Source organism: Tamandua tetradactyla, chromosome 6 (genome assembly GCF_023851605.1).
Source record: "Tamandua tetradactyla isolate mTamTet1 chromosome 6, mTamTet1.pri, whole genome shotgun sequence".
NCBI lineage: Eukaryota > Metazoa > Chordata > Mammalia > Pilosa > Myrmecophagidae > Tamandua > Tamandua tetradactyla.
The window spans coordinates 32,437,537-32,454,904 of NC_135332.1; the positions used below are offsets into that span (position 1 = coordinate 32,437,537).

At 43.6% G+C, this 17,368-nt stretch overlaps 1 protein-coding gene and 1 pseudogene across 1 annotated transcript in view; both read left to right on the plus strand.

Annotated features, from left to right (window-relative positions):
• UTP18 (UTP18 small subunit processome component) overlaps positions 1-6,239 on the plus strand; it is an 88,121-nt gene extending 81,882 nt beyond the window's left edge. The window contains exon 15 of the mRNA XM_077164812.1: positions 6,074-6,239. The gene's annotated coding sequence lies outside the window, so the exon portion shown is untranslated. The remainder of the gene's footprint in view (positions 1-6,073) is intronic.
• Positions 5,401-5,871, plus strand: LOC143687653 (eukaryotic translation initiation factor 5A-2 pseudogene; annotated as a pseudogene).
• Positions 6,240-17,368: the final 11,129 nt, after the last annotated feature.

The window sequence follows — 17,368 nt, forward strand, 5'->3', positions numbered from 1 at the left end:
TACTGACGGGTCTCAAAGGAGAAAGAACTAGCCCAGGGGGTGTTGGCATCCCAATGCCCTGAGAGACTCCTCAGAGCTCTTACAAGTGGGGGCTTGTCTCCCCAGGGGACATCTCACCTGGTTTGAGGCCCTTTCAGGTCCTGGACCTGAATTTGGTAGGGAAACGAGAAGCAGGGCATCCCCACAACTTTTCAAGTCCCGGGAAAGGGAGTGAGGCTTACAGGCGCCCCCATTCACCTCAGCCCTTGGAAGAGAACCTGACGTGAATTCACGATTTTCGGAGAGTAATTAACGGACAGGCTCTCTCGGAACCATGAGACCTGGCAGCAGGGTTAGGAGGGAAGGGACTTACTCAATCTGTGGTGGATGCAGTGGCGGGCCGAAGGATCCTTTGTCACTGGCCATGTAGAGGAAGGAGGAGAGAGAAAGCTGGGGTGCCTCTGGCCAGACGGGCGGCACCCACGCTCCTCTTCTGGGTTTCCGGCACCAGATGAAAAGTTTAGGAGGTGAAAGGGTGAGAAAGAAGAAAGGTACAGCAGGAAATTTAAAGTGGGGTGGGGTATTTCTGAACTTCCGGGCAGAACTCACCAAACCCAAGATGGAGGGAGGTGAGTGCACCACTATGCCATATTTATAAAGCACTGTAGCATTGGGTCCAGCACAGAATAAGTTCTCCGTATATGCTGTGTCACTGCTATTATTATTTTTAAAAGACTCTGACAGTACATTGCACAGAATAAGCATTTCATAAATGTTGAGTCCCTTCTCCCTCCTGGTGCCCTCTGGTCCAGGTAGGACAGAGAACATAGAGCCATAAGAATCAAGTGTTTGGTAGTGACCTTAGAAGCCATCTGGATTAGCCATGTGTGCTGGTTTGAAAGAATGTATGGACCCTAGAAAAGCCATGTTTTAATCAAAATCCCATTTCATAATCCCTATTCAATACTGTATGTTTGAAACTGTAATCAGATCATCTCCCTGGAGATGTGATTTAATCAAGTGTTGTTGTTAAGCTGGATTAGATGATGACATGTCTCCACCCATTTGGGTGGCTCTTGAGAAGTTTCTAGAGTCCTATAAAAGATGAAACATTTTGGAGAATGAGCTATTCAGAGAGAGCCAGAGAAGAATGACAGCCATGAGAGCCCACAAGCCAGCGACCTTTGGAGATGAAGAAGGAAAATGCCTCCCAGGGAGCTTCATGAAACAGGAAGCCAGGAGAGAAAGCTAACAGATGATGCCTTGCTTGCCATGTGCCCTTCCAGCTGAGAGAGAAACCGTGACTGTGTTCACCATGTGCCTTCTCGGATGAGAGAGAGACCCTGAACTTCATCAGCCTTCTTAAACCAAGGTACCTTTCCCTGGATACCTTTGATTTGACATTTCTAGAGACTTCTTGTAATTGGAACATTATCTTGGCCTTAGAACTGTAAACTTGCAACTTATTAAATTCTCCTTTTTAAAAGCCATTCCATTTCTGGTATATTGCATTTCAGTAGCTAACAAACTAGAACACCATGTTTCACAAGTTTTAAACTGAGATCCAGACAGTGGGAGGGATTTGTCTAAAGTTACACCACTTATTAATATCGGAGCTAGACTTAGGATCCAAGTCTTGATACTTGATCTCAGGTGTGCTGACTTGCCCTTTCTAGCTCTTTCCACCACAGTACTCCATCCCCTCCAGTCTCCCGTGGGGACCCTCTGTAGGTCTCTGTCTCTTATCACTGGAGGGTGATGAAGGCCTTGAGTTTGTGCACAGCTCGTTTCTTCTGCATGAAATGAAGCATAACATCAATCCAGGGAACTCCCAGGAATTCTCTCTTCTCCTGTGAGGGTTGGGCTGAGGGTGGGGGGGAGGTAAGAGGATACAATGACTTCTCCTACCCTTTCCCAGCATCTGTCCCCATCTTGAGTGTTCGGAGGACCTATATTACTGAATCCCCTTATATTCCTTAGTCTTTGCTGAGAGGTATCTTTGAAGTAACGCTTCTGTTTTACATATGGTGGAATTGCCTTATTGGCAGCCTTTGGCTCCTCGTGCACATATCTTCCCTTGTACAGAGTTTTAAGTATTCAGTGTCTTTGTTTTAGAAGTCTGGCCCCAGAGGGAGTGCAACCTCAGAATTAAGAGTTTAGAGCCCGAAGTTTAAACATTTGGGTTTCAATATCAGCTCTAAAATGGGTAAATTATTTAAATTCTTCAAGAATCAGTTTCTTTATCTGATAATAAAACAAGAATAAATGCAGAGGCTGCCTCAGAGAATTGATGGAGAATTAAGAGATAATGCTAAAGGATAGAAGCACATGGTCCACTGCCTGGCACAGAGCCAGCATCTAATAAATGCTGGCTGTTATTGTTTTCTTATTTGATCCTTACAGCAGCCCTGGAAGGAAGACAGGGCAAGTCGCATTAACCCTTTTATACCCCCAGGAAGGCTGGGTTTCAGAAATGTTAAGTGATCTGGGGTCACAAAGCCAGTAAATGGCAGTTGGAACCCCAGGTGTCCTGACTCTGAGTCCAGTGCTCCTGCCCCGTCTCAGAGCAGCCTCCGAAATTAATGGTATTTCCCTTGGGGTCCTGCCCGCATGACTCTTTCATGTCTGTGGTTGCACTCGCACCATTTTTCTCTCTTTTCTGCTGCCAAAATTCTGCCAGGTTTCTGTTCCCAGAAACAATGGGCCTAATCTCTGTCCGTTGCTGGAACACAGGTTTCTCTTGAGAGGAATTAGGAGGCGTACTCAGCTGCAGCCAGGCTGGCAGCTCATGCATGCTGCATGGGTGCAGTGAGTGTGCTGAGACTTCAGCTCGGAGTTAACTTTGCTGTCTATTGAGTGGAATTACTTTGAGTAACTCCAAGTTGAAATAAAAACCTATTAAATGTTTATGCATTTGAAAATTGCAACTACTTAATTCTTATAACTGCTATCATATATATATGATTTATATGCATATAGATGATATTGTTGAAAAGATGCTGATGCATTTTTACACTATTGCACTTATTACAAAGGATAACTTTTCATGCAAGGCCTCTGGGCTTTTTGATTTTATATATCACCAAGAGTATTCCATTGTGTTAAAAAACATGGGTTTCCTCCTTTGCTGCACAGTTCAGCAGCAAGATAGATAGAGGCTTCCGTTTCTTTATTCTCTTATTTCTGGAGTATTAATTTCTGAGGTGAAATGTAAAGGACTCTTTCGCTGGTTGGCGGGGTGACTCCAGGTAAGTTACTAACCTCTCTGCGCCTCACTTGCTACATCTGAAATGATGGTAATTACCTCAGTGAGATGTGTAAAGGTTTCAGAGAGATACCATATATAAAGGGCTTCACATAGTATTGTGGTTGGCATGGTAGGTGTTTGGGAAACCTGAGTTTATCTTATATTTGTATAGTTCTTCACATTTCCCAATCCATAGTTGCATTCATTATTTTATTTGTTCCTGACCCTGAGAGGAGCATGGAGCAGGCTTATTCTCCCTTATAGCTTAGTCTGACCCCAAAAAACTTTCTACTATGTTTTTTTAATGCAATTTTATTGAGATGTATTATATATTCACACACCATATAATCATCCAAAGTGTACAATCAGCGGTTCACAGTATCATCATGTAGCTGTGCATTCATCATCATAATACATTTTTGAACATTTTCATTACTCCAAAAATAAGTATAAAGATAAAAGTAAAAAAAAAAAAACTTCCAAGACATCCCATACCCTCCATCTCCACCTATTATTTATTTATTTGTCTTTTTTTTCCTTACTCATCTGTCAATATACTAGATAATGGAGTGTCAGCTACGAGGTTTTCACAATCACACCTTAAAAGCTATATAGTTATAAAATCATCTTCACAAATCCAGAATTACAGTTCACCAGTTTCAGTTATTTCTCTCTAGCTATTCCAATACACCAAAAACTGAGAAGGGATACTTATATACTGCATGAGAATAACCTCCAGAATACCCTCTCAACTCTATTTGAAATCTCTCAGCCACTGAAACTTTATTTCATTTCATTTCTCTTCCTCCTTTTGGTCAAAAAGGCTTTTTCACTCCCATGATGATAGGGCCAGACTTATCCCCAGGACTCATGTCCCATGTTGCCAGGGAGAGTGACACTCTTGGGAGTCATATCCTATGTAGTGAGAGGGCAGTGAGTTTATCTGCTGAGTTGGCTTAGAGAGAGAGCCCACATCTGAGCAACAAAAGAGGTTCTCTGGGGGTGACTCCTAGGCATAATCATAAATAAACAGCTTCTCCATTGCAGGAATAAGTGTCATAAAGGCAAGCCCCAAGACTAAGGGCCTGTCTCATCGAATTGGCAGTCCCCAATGCTTGCAAGAACATTAGTTCTTCTCCAGATGGGGAAGTTCAGTATTTCCACCTTTACCCCAGGCCCTCAAGGGGACTTTTCAAATTCTTTTTTTCATGCAGTTTTATTGAGATATAGTCACATACATATAATCATCCAAAGTATACTATCAGTGCCCCAAAATATCATATGTTTGTGCATTCATTACCACAATCAATTTTAGAATATTTTCATTGCTCAAAAAATAAAAAATAAAAACACCCAAGACTTCCCATACACCTTATCCCCCCTATTATTTATTCAGTCTTTCTTTTCTTACTCATCTGCCCATACACTGGATAATGGGAGTATCAGTCACAGGGTTTTCACAATTACATGGTCACACGTAAAAGACCATATACATTCATCAAAAATCAAGGCTACTGGATTGCAGTTTTCAGGTATTTCCTTCTAGCTATTCTAAAACACTAGAAACTAAAAAGGAATATTTATATAGTACATAAAAATAACCTCTAGAATGACCTCTTGACTCTATTTGAAATCTCTTAGCCAATGAAACTTTGTTTGTTTTCATTTCTCTTCCCCTTTTTGATCAAGAAGGCTTTCTCAGTCCCATGATGAACCAGGCCCAGTCTCATCCCCTTGAGTCATGTCCTACATTGCCAAGGAGAATTATACCCCTGGGAGTGATGCCCCACATAGTGGAATGGGTAATGAGTTTATGCAAATAATTTTTAATCATCTGCCCAAATTACTCTGGGATGTATCAGGGCATCACACCAACCTGTACAAAACATCATCTCACTCCCGTTCATGGTTCCATAATAATTATGGTGTTTGAATAAATTGACCATACTAGTTAAATTAGATAGTGTGCTACTGCAAATATGAATTTTGCACCAAATAAATATCTCCTCCTTTGGTCTCAAACAGAAACTGAAGTTTTAAAATACAGTCAGTGTCGGAACTGCCACGGCTGCCGCTTGCCACAGCTGTGGGGGACCGGCACGGGTGAGCAGGTGAAAGGCGCTGTTTCCCTGCTGAAAGTTCCCTCGGAAAAGCCAGCATCTCCCCATCCCCTCATGGTGGATGAAATTGATTTCAGTACTGGAGATGCCGGCACTTCCAGCACTTACCCTATTCAGTGTTCTGCCCTGTGCAAAAATGGTTTCACGGTGCTTAAAGGACAACCATGCAAAATAGTGGAGATGTCAACTTCCAAACCTGGAAAGCATGGTCATGCTGATGTTCACCTTGTTGGAATAGATATTTTTATTAGCAAAAAATATGAGGATATTTGCCCTTCTACTCACAACGTTTATGTTCCAGATATTAAAAGAAATGGTTGTCAGCTGATATGCATTCAGGATGGTTACCTTTCCCTGCTGACAGAAACTGGTGAGGTTTGTGAAGATCTTAAGCTTCCAGAGGGTGAACTGAGTAAAGAAATAGAAGGAAAATACAAAGCAGGTGAAGATGTGCAGAGGTATCTGTCATATGTACAATGAGTGAAGAATATATGTAGCCAGAAAGCCCTGCAAATAAATGGAAGCATCAGGCATGAGCAAACTGTTTAGGTCTGGATCAACTACAGATCTAAAGTTTGATTAAGTTGTCACCAAAGCAATGGCCTTCATAAGCAACCTCATTTCTTTTTAAATTGTTTTGAAATTGGGCTGAGTTGGTTTGCAGGCAGTTGGTAATTTAAAAAATAATCAAGATGTATAATTCTTTTTTTTTTTTTTTAATTTGTAGGTGTCTTTCCTATAATTGTCCTGTGGTTTTCAGCATGTAAGTCCAAGAAACAGACAAGATAGCTTCAGCAAATGAAATGTGCTTTGTCTGAACAAATCATTCCCAAATTTTAGTTAAATGATAAATAAACCAGGGTTTTAAATTAAATAATGTAGCATCTAGGGGTATTGAAGTACCACATATAAGTTGAACTGCTTCTGTATTAATTTCACACATAATATCATAGAATAAATATTGGATTGGAAATGTCACCATTTCACCCTATTTGTGGCAAGTGCAAATCTTTAAAATAACAAAAATCATGTAATCAAAAATTGGTGGCCATGTACAACCGATTTTATTACCTCAGTCTTAATATTCCTTGCTGAACATTATATGGTGGTTTTAGTACCTGCTTGTGGTCGACAGAAGGGCCCTGCACTGTTGGGTGAATATTTGTAAGTCTGGTTGTAAAGAAGACACAAAGGACAGTGAGTGGTAAAGGAGATTGATTAGGCTGTATATTTTCATTGGAGGCCTTTGTAGTCAGCATAAAAAATTTTCAGTTGTGTATATTTTTCTTTAATTTAACTTTTGTTTTCCATTTTTCTCCCTCTCCCCACCCAAAACCCTTCACCTTTCTCTCTCTCTGTATTTAGAGTGTCCTACTTTATAGGACATGATGTAGTACTTTTTTCAGCCTTATTGAGTTAATGTTGGTATTTATCATGAATCTCTCCTTTCCAATCATTTTTAAGTAGATTTTTGTCAGAAAAAGACTGAAAATTCTTTTAAATTGATTTAGAAAGTTTGTTAAATTTTATATTCATCATTTCTTTAAAAAATCAAATGAAAGTGAATTGTGGAAAAAAGTTTAAAAAATATATAGTGTCATATTTTACCTTTTAGTTTGATTTACCTTAGTCCTGCCCAGATCAGCTTCATTCATCTCTAATTGGAGTCTGATAACTTTTTCAGTGTTTTTAACAGTTGCTGGGGTAATGCTGACTTTCATCACTGCAGAACTCTAGTTCTGAGTCTCAGGTGTCACACAGAAACCTGAAGTTTCCGGAAATGACCACGTTACACACAAAGGGCTCAGTGTCTCAGAATTTAGAAATAAAAGTTAAACTCCAGAACAGATGCAACTGCTGTAAGAGCTTAGAATCTAGGAACCTTTACAATAGGCCTTCACTTGGTAACTTATGCTCTCGAATTCAATTCTGAGTTTGCACACTATAGTTAGTTCATATTAGTAAGACATTGTAATATCTGTCTTTTCATTTCTGGCTTATTTCACTCAACATACTGTCCTTAAGTTTCATTTACCTTGTTGCATTTGTCACAACTTCATTCCTTCTTGAGGCCACTCAATAGTCCATTGTATGTATGCACCACAGTTCCCTCTTCCATTCCTCAGTCTACCAGTTTTTGACTATTATTATTATTTTTTTTCCTTTTTTTATTAATTAAAAAAAATTAACTAACACAACATTTAGAAATCATTCCATTCTACATATGCAATCAGTAATTCTTAATATCATCACATAGATGTATGATCATCATTTCTTAGTACATATGCATCGATTTAGAAAAAGAAATAGCAAGACAACAGAAAAAGAAATAAGATGATAATATAGAGAAAAAATAAAAATAAAAATAAAAAATACAAAAATATATAAGAAAAAAACAAACAAAAAAAACTATAGCTCAGATGCAGCTTCATTCAGTGTTTTAACATAATTACATTACAATTAGGTAGTATTGTGCTGTCCATTTTTTTTTTTTTTAGAAATCATATCATTCTACATATGCAATCAGTAATTCTTAACATCATCACATAGATGCATGATCATCGTTTCTTAGTACATTTGCATTGGTTTAGAAGAACTAGCAATACAACCGAAAAAGATACAGAATGTTAATATAGAGAAAAAAACTAAAAGTAATAATAGTAAGAACAAAACAAAACAAAACAAAAACCTATAGCTCGGATGCAGCTTCATTCAGTGTTTTAACATGATTACTTTACAATTAGGTATTATTGTGCTGGCCATTTTTGAGTTTTTGTATCTAGTCCTATTGCACAGTCTGTATCCCATCAGCTCCAATTACCCATTATCTTACCCTGTTTCTAACTCCTGCTGAACTCTGTTACCAATGACATATTCCAAGTTTATTCTCGAGTGTCGATTCACATCATTGGGACCATACAGTATTTGTCTTTTAGTTTTTGGCTAGACTCACTCAGCATAATGTTCTCTAGGTCCATCCATGTTATTACATGCTTCATAAGTTTATCCTGCCTTAAAGCTGCATAATATTCCATCGTATGTATATACCACAGTTTGTTTAGCCACTCGTCTGTTGATGGACATTTTGGCTGTTTCCATCTCTTTGCAATTGTAAATAACGCTGCTATAAACATTGGTGTGCAAATGACCCAAACACAGCCCGAAAAGTAACCCTAACCTCAACCTATCTATAACCCTAACACTAACCATCACTCTAACCCTAGCCCTAACCCGAACACAAACCCTCGCCTTAAATCTGACCCCATCCCCAACGCAAATCCTAAACACAACCCTCCACTTCTGACCAACCCTGCGGCAAATCACACCTCCTAAACATAACCCTAACACCAACACTGTGCCTAACCCTAACCCTAACCCAAACCCTAAACCTGGACCCAAGCCTACCACGATCTCTAGCCCGAAACCTAAGCCAACCCTAAGCACAACCCACAACTCTACACCGACCCTGCAACCCAATGCAGCCCGAAACATAACCCTAACCCCAACCCTTTCTCTAACCCTAACCCTAACCCTTACCCTAACCCTATCCCCAACCCGAAAACCAACCCTCGCCTGAAATCTGACCTCATCCCCAATGCGAACCCTAAACACAACACTCGAATTTTGACCAAATTGCAGCAAATCTCACTCCTACCTAACCCTAACACCAAAACTATGCTTAACCCTAACCCTAACGCAAACCCTAAACCTGGAACCAACCCTACCACGATCTCTAGCCCGAAACCTAACCCTACACCCAAAGCCAACCCTAAGCACCACCCTCAGCCGTATACCAACCCTGCACCCCAATGAAGCCCACAACGTAACCTTAACCCCCACACTTCCTCTAACCCCAATCCTAACCCTCACCAGAAGCCTATCACTAACCCGAACATCAACCATCCCCTGAAATCTGACACCATACCCAACGCCAACCCTAAACACAACCCTCGACTTTTGAACAACCCTCCAGCAAATCGCACCCTGAAACGTAACCCTAACTCCAACACTATGCCTTACCCTAACCCTAACCCAAAACCTAAACCTGGACCCAGCCCTACAACGATCTCTACCCCGAAACCTAACCCCACTACCAAAGCTAATCTTTGGTACAACCCTCAGCTGTATACTGACCCTGTACCCTAAGGCAGTCAGAAACGTAACCGTAATCTCAACCATATCTCTAAACCTAATCCTAACCCTCACCCTAACACTAGCCTTAACCCCACACCAACTCTCTTCTGAAATCTGACCCCATCCCCAACACCAACCCTAAACACAACCCTCAGCTTTTGAACAACCCTGCAGCAAATCGCACCTCTAAATGTAACCATAACACCAACACTATGCTTAACCCTAACCCTAATCCAAACCCTAAAACTGGACTGAACCCTACCACGAACGATCTTTAGTCCGAAACCTAATCCCACACCCAAAGCCAATCCTAAGCAATACCCTCAGCTGTACACCCACTCTGCAACCCAACAGAGCCCGAAACTTAACCCTAACCCCAACCCTTTCTCTAACCCTAACTCTAAACCTCACCCTAACCCTAGCCCTAACCCGAACACCAAACCTCGCCTGAAATCTGACCCCATCCCCAATGCTTACCCGAAACACAACCCTCAACTTTTGACCAACCCTCCAGCAAATCGCACCCCTAAACATAACCTTAACACCAACACGATGCCTAACCCTAATCCTAACACAAACCCTAAACCTGGACCCAACCTTAACACGATATCTAGCCCGAAACCTAACCCCACACTCAAGGCCAACCATAAGCACAGCCCTCAGTTGTATACCGACCCTGCAACCCAACACAGCACGAAACGTAAACCTAACCACAACCCTTTCTATAAACCTAAACCTAACCCTCACTCTAACCCTAACTCTACCCAAACACCAACCCTCACCTGAAATCTGACCCCATCGCCAATGTCAAACCTAAACAGAGCCCATAACTTTGACCAGCCCAGCAGCAAATCACACCCCTAAATGTAACCCTAACACCAACACTATGCCTAACCCTAACCCTAAACCAAACCCTAAACCTGGACCCAACCCTACCACGACCTCTAGCACGAAACCTAACCCCACACCCAAAGCCAACCCTAAGCACAACCCTCAGCTGTACACTGACCCTGCACCCCAATGCTGCCTGAAACATAACTTAACTTCAACCGGTACTCTAACCCAATCCCTAACCCTCACCCTCACCCTAGCCTTAACCCGAACACCAACCCTCACCTGAAATCTGACTCTATACCCAACACCAACCCTAAACACAACCCTCAACTTTTGAAGAACCCTGCAGCAAATTGCACCCCAATTGTAACCCTAACAACAACACTGTTTCAGTTTGCTAGCTGCGGGAATGCAACACACCAGAGATGGATTGGCTTTTAATCAAAGGGGATTTATTTTGTTGGTTCTTCAGAGGAAAGGCAGCTAACTTTCCACTGAGGTTCTTTCTTATGTGGAAGGCACAGGATGGTCTCTGCTGGTCTTCTCTCCAGGCCGCTGGGTTCCAACAACTTTTCCCGGGGTGACTTCTTTCTGCATCTCCAAAGGCCTGGGCTGAGCTGTGAGTGCTGAGATGAGGAATGCCGAGCTGCTTGGCTGTGCTACACTGCATTCTCTCATTTAAGCACCAGCCAATTAAGTCAAACGTCACTCATTGCAGCAGACACGCCTCCTAGCCAACTGCAGATGTAATTAGCAACAGATGAGAGTCATGTACCATTTGCTTGTATCCACAGCAACAGAACTAGGTATGCCCGCCTGGCCAAGTTGACACCTGAATCTAACTAACACAAGTACTATGCCTCAACCTAACCCTAACGGAACCCTAAACCTGGACACAACCCTACCATGATCTCTAGCCCGAAACGTAGCCCCACTCCTGAAGCCAATCCTAAGCACAACCCTCAGGTGAATAGGGACCCTGCACGCAACACAGCGAGAAATGTAAGCATAACCCAAACCCTTTCTCTAACCCCAACCCTAATCCTCACCCTACCATAGTCCTAACCCGAACACCAACCCTCCCCTTAAATCTTACCTCATCCACAACGCCATCCCTAAACACAACCCTCGACTTTTGACCAATCCTGCCGCAAATCACACCCCTAAACGTAACCCTAACACCAACACAATGCCTAACCCTAACCCTAACCCAAATCTTAAATCTAGACCCAACCCTACCACGATCTCTAGGCTGCAACATAACCCCACAGCCAAAGCCAATGATAAGCAAAACCTTCAGCTCTGTACCGACCCTGCACCCCAATGAAGCCTGAAACATAACCCAACCACAACCCTTTCTCTAACACTAACCCTAACGCTCACCCTAACCCTAGCCATAACCCAAACACCAACCCTCGCCTGAAATCTGACCCCATCCCCAATGCTAAGCCTAGACACAACCCTCAACTTTTGAACAACCCTGCAGAAAGTCGCACTCCTAAACGTAACCCTAACACCAACATTATGCATTACTCAAACACTAATACACACCTTAAACCTGGAGCCAAACCTATCATGATCTCTAGCTCGAAACCTATCCCCACACCCAAAGCCAACCCAAAGCACAACCCTGAGCTGTATACCGAACCTGCACCCCAACAAAGCCTGAAACGTATCCCTAACCCCAGCACTTCCTCTAACCCTAACCCTAACACTCACTCTAACCCTAGCCCTAACCCAATCACCAATCCTCACCTGAAATATGACCACATCCCAAACGCCAACCCTAAACACAATCCTCAACTTTTGACCAACCCTGCAGCAAATCCCACCCCTAAACATAACCCTATAACCAACACTATGCCTAACCCTAACCCTAACCCTAACCCTAACCCTATCCCAAACCCATAAACTGGACACAACCCTACCAAGATCTCAAGCCCGAAAGCAAACCCCACAACCAAAGACAGCCCTACACACAACCCTAAGCTGTATACCGACCCTGCACCCCAATGTAGCACAAAACATAACACTAACCCCAACTCATTTCTCAAACCCTAACCCTAACCCTCACCAAAACCCTAACCCAAGTCGACCCTAATCGCAACCCTCAGTTGTACACCGATCCCACACCCCAAGGCAGACTGAAACGTAACCCAAACCCCAAACCTTTTTGTAACCCTAACCCTAAGCCTCATCCTAACCCTAGCCTTAACCTGAACACCAACCCTCGCCTGAAATCTGAATGCATCCCAAACCCCAACCGTAAACACAACCCTCGACTTTTTGACAACCCTACAGCAAATCGCACACCTATACATAGCCCTGACACCGACACTATGCCTAACCCTAAACCTAACCCATACCCTAAACCTGGACCCAATCTACCACGATCTCTAGCCTGAAACCTAACCTCAAACCCAAAACCAACACTAAGCATAACCCTCAGCTGTATACCGAACCTGCACCTAAACGCACCCCGAAACGTGACCCTAAACCCAACCCTTTCTATCACCCTAAGACTAACACTCACTGTGACCCTAGCACTAACCCGAATGCCAAACCTCGCCTGAAATTTGACCACATCCCCAACGCCAACCCTAAACACAACCCTCGAATTTTCACCAACCCTGCAGGAAATTGCACCCCTAAACATAACCATAACACCAACACTATGCCTATACCTAACCCTAACCCAAACCCTAAACCTGGACCTTACCCTAACACGATCTCAGGCCCAAAACCTAACCACACTCCCAAAGCCAACCCTAAGCACAACCCTCAGCTGTATACCGACCCTGAACCACAATGCAGCCCAAAACGTAACCTTAACCAAAACCCTTTCTCTTACCGTTACCCTAATAATCACTCTAACCCTAGCCCTAACCCCAACACCAACCCTCGCCTGAAATAGGACCCCATTCCCAATGCCAACACTTAACACAACCCTCGAATTTGAACAACCCTGCAGCAAATCGCACACCTAAACATAAGCCTAACATCAACACTATGCCTAACCTGAACCTTAGCACAAACCCTAAACCTGTTATCAACCCTACCACGATCTCTAGCCCAAAAACTAACCCCACAACTAAAGCCCCCCTAAGCACAACCCTCAGTTTTACACCCACCCTGCTGCCCAACACAGCCAGAAATATAACCCTAACCCCAACAGTTTCTCTCACCCTAACCCTAAACCTCATCCTAACCCTAGCCCTAACCCAAACACCAACACTCGCCTAAATCTGATCCCATCCCGAATGCCAACCCTAAACACAACCCTTGACTTTTGACCAACCCTGCAGCAAATTGCACACCTAAAACTAACACCAACACCAACACTATGCCTAACCCAAACCATAACTCAAAACCTAAACCTGGATCCAACCCAACCATGAGCTCTAGTCCAAAACCTAACCTCACACCCAAAGCCAACCCTAAGCACAACGCTCAGCTGTATACCAACGCTGCAACACAATGTAGCCCAAAATGTAACCTTAACCCCAACTCTTTCTCTATCCCTAACACTAAACCTCACCCTAACCCTAGCCCTAACCCGAACACCAACCCTCGCCTGAAATATGAACCCATCCCAAACGCCAACCCAATACAAACCCTCGACTTTTGACCAACCCTGCAGCAAATTGTACCCTTAAATGTAACCCTAACACCAACACTATGTCTAACCCTAATCCTAACCCAAACCCTAAACCCGGACCCAACCCTTCCATGACCCCCAGCCCGAAACCTAACCACAAATCCAAAGCCAACCCTAATCAAAACCCTCGGCTGTACACCAACCCTGCACCCCAACACAGCCAGAAATGTAACCCTAATGCAACCCTTTCTCTAACCCTAACCCTAATCCACACCCTAACCCTAGCCCTAACCCAAACACCAACCATTTCCTGAAATATGACCCCATCCCAAACTCCAAACCTAAACACAACCCTCGAATTTTGACCAACCTTACAGTAAATCACACACCTAAACGTAACCCTAACACCAACTGTATGCGTAACCCTAACCGTAACCAAAACCCTAAAATTGGACCCAGACTTACCACGATCTCTTGCCTGAAACCTAACCCCACACCCAAAGCCAACCCAAAGCACAGCCCTCAGTTGTATACTGACCCTGCACCCCAATGCAGGCCGAAACTTAACCCTAAACCCACCTCTTTCTCTCAACCTAACCCTAACCCTCACCTTAACCCAGGCCCTAACCCGAACACCAGCCCTTGCCTGAAATCTGACCCCATCCCCAACGCCAACTCTAAACACAACCCTTGACTTTGACCAACCCTGCAGCAATCGCACCCCTTAACATAACACTAACACCAACACTATGCCTAACCCTAACCCTAACCCTAACCCTTATCCTAACCTGTACCCTAGCCCCAACCCTACCATCAGCCCTAGCCCAAACCCTAACTGCAACCCCCACACCAACCCTAAACCCAACCCTCAAATTTATACCAACCCTACACCAAGCCACTGCCCTAAACTTCACTCTAATCGCAACCCTAATCCAAACCCTAACCCTAACCCTAACCCTAACCAAGACACTGAGCTAGACTTCATATCATTGATTTCAGAAACTGAGAAATGGACTTGGTCCACACGTGACGATACTTCTTTTAGGTTAAAAAGACATTGCCAAATGTGTCTCATCTTCTTCTTGCTGACAAATTCTGTGAACGGGTTTGTAGAACTGAGCAACATTCTGGCTGCATTCATTAGGATACCCGTCTTGCGTGAGACCCAGCATTTTCACAGGAAGCTCAACAATTGCTATGCAAATCCCTTACCTAATACTGTTTTGAAAGCTAAGGGAGTGATTCCATCCAGTCGCTTGCACGCGCTTTGTGGAGGGAAAGTACTTTCTTCAGGGAACACTATCCTTAACCTAACCTAAACCTGAAACTAGCACTGCCCATAAATGTATGACGACCTCCAAAACAACGACTGACACAAACCTATGCCAAGCTTCTCACCAATCTTACTCACACCCTAAGCTGAATACAAATTCTAACCCTAGCCCAAGCTGAACTCTAACCCACAACCAACCACTAATGCTTGCCAAAACTTAACCCTGAACCTAACCCTGAGGCTAACACCAACATGAACATAACCTGTCTCAAACCGAGTCGTGTTAATATCTGCACACTTTTCCATGCATATTTCATGGAAAACAACACTGCACACTAATGCTACCAGCTAAAACAGGGGACCAGTCTGTACATGTGTTTTGAGAGCTCACTGACTTACCACCTCCATTCCCTTTCAAGCAATTTTGTCGGAGAAAAATGGCATTTCTGCAGAGCACTCACCAACAGCAATGGAAACCATTACCTAAACATGTTTGGAAAACTTAGTATCCTCCTTTTTCCATTCACTGGCGTAAGATTTTTTTTTTTTTTTACCAAAACTGCAATATTTCAGAGGACCCTCACTTTCACTTAACTAAAGTCTGAGGCTAACGTGGCCTCAAACACAAACAGAAACTGAAACACTGATGAACCCATACCATCACGAATCCCAACCTCCAAACCTGGTCCAAAAATCAATGCCTGACTTCAATCCAAACCCACACACAGAATCTAACCCTAAACCTAACCCTAACTCTAGACCCAACCGTATCTCCAACCCTAACCATCACACTAACCCTAGCCCTAACACGACAACTAACCCTCGCTGGAAATCTAACCACATCCCAAACGCCAACCCTAAATGAAACCTTCCAATTTTTACCAACCCTACAGCAAATCGCAGCCCTAAACATAACCCTTACACCAACACTATGCCTAACCCGAACCCTAACCCAAACCCAAACCCTAAACCTGGACCCAATCCCCACCATGATCCCTAGTCAGAAACCTAAACCCACACCCAAAGCCGACCCTAAGTACAACCCTCAGCTGTATACTGACCCTGCAACACAACACAGCCCGAAAGATAACCCTTACATCAACCTGTTCTCTAACCCTATCGCTAACCCGAACCCCAACCCTAACCCAAACCCGAACCCCAACCCTCGCCCGAAATCTGACCCCATTGACAATGCCAGCCCTAAACACAACCCTCATATTTGTCAAACCCTACAGCAAATCGCACCCCTAAACGTAACTCTAACAGCAACACTATGCCTAATCCTAAACCTAACTGAAACCCTAAACCAGACCCAACCGTATCAAATCTCTAACCGAAACCTAACCCCACACCCAAAGCCGACCCTACGCATAATACTCAACTCTATACAGACCCTGCACACCAATGCAGCCTGAAACATAACCCTTACATCAACCCTTACTCTAACCCTAACCCTAACTATCAGCCTCACCCTAGCTCTCATCCAAACACCAACTCTCTCAGGAAACTTGACCCCATCCCCAATGCAAACCCTAAACACAGCCCTCCAATTTAGAACACCCCTGAAGCAAATCACACTGCTAAATGTAACCCTAACACCAACATTATGCCTAACCCAAACCCTAATGCAAACCTGGAACCAGCCCTACCACGATCCCTAGCCCAAAACCTAACCCCACACAAAAAGCCAACACTATGCACAACACTCAGCTGTATACCAACCCTGCATCCCAACGCAGCCCAAAATGTAACCCTAACCCCAACCCTTTCTCTAACCCTAACCGTAACCCACACCATAAGCCTAGCCCTAACCTGAACACCAACCCTCACCTGAAATCTGACCCCATCCCTAGCGCCAACCCTAAACACATCCCTTGACTTTTGACCAACCCTGCAGCAAATTGCACACCTAAATTAACCCTAACACCAACACTATGCCTAACCCTAACCCTAACCCAAACCCTAAACCTGGACTGAACCCTACCATGATCTCTATCCCGAAACCTAACCCCACACCCAAATCCAACCCAAAGCACAACCCTCAGCAGTATACCGACCCTGCACCCCAATGCAGGCCGAAACTTAACCCTAATTCCGACACTTTCTCTCACCCTAACCCTAATCCTCACCTTAACCAAAGCCCTAACCCGAACACCAACCCTCACCTGAAATCTGACCACAAT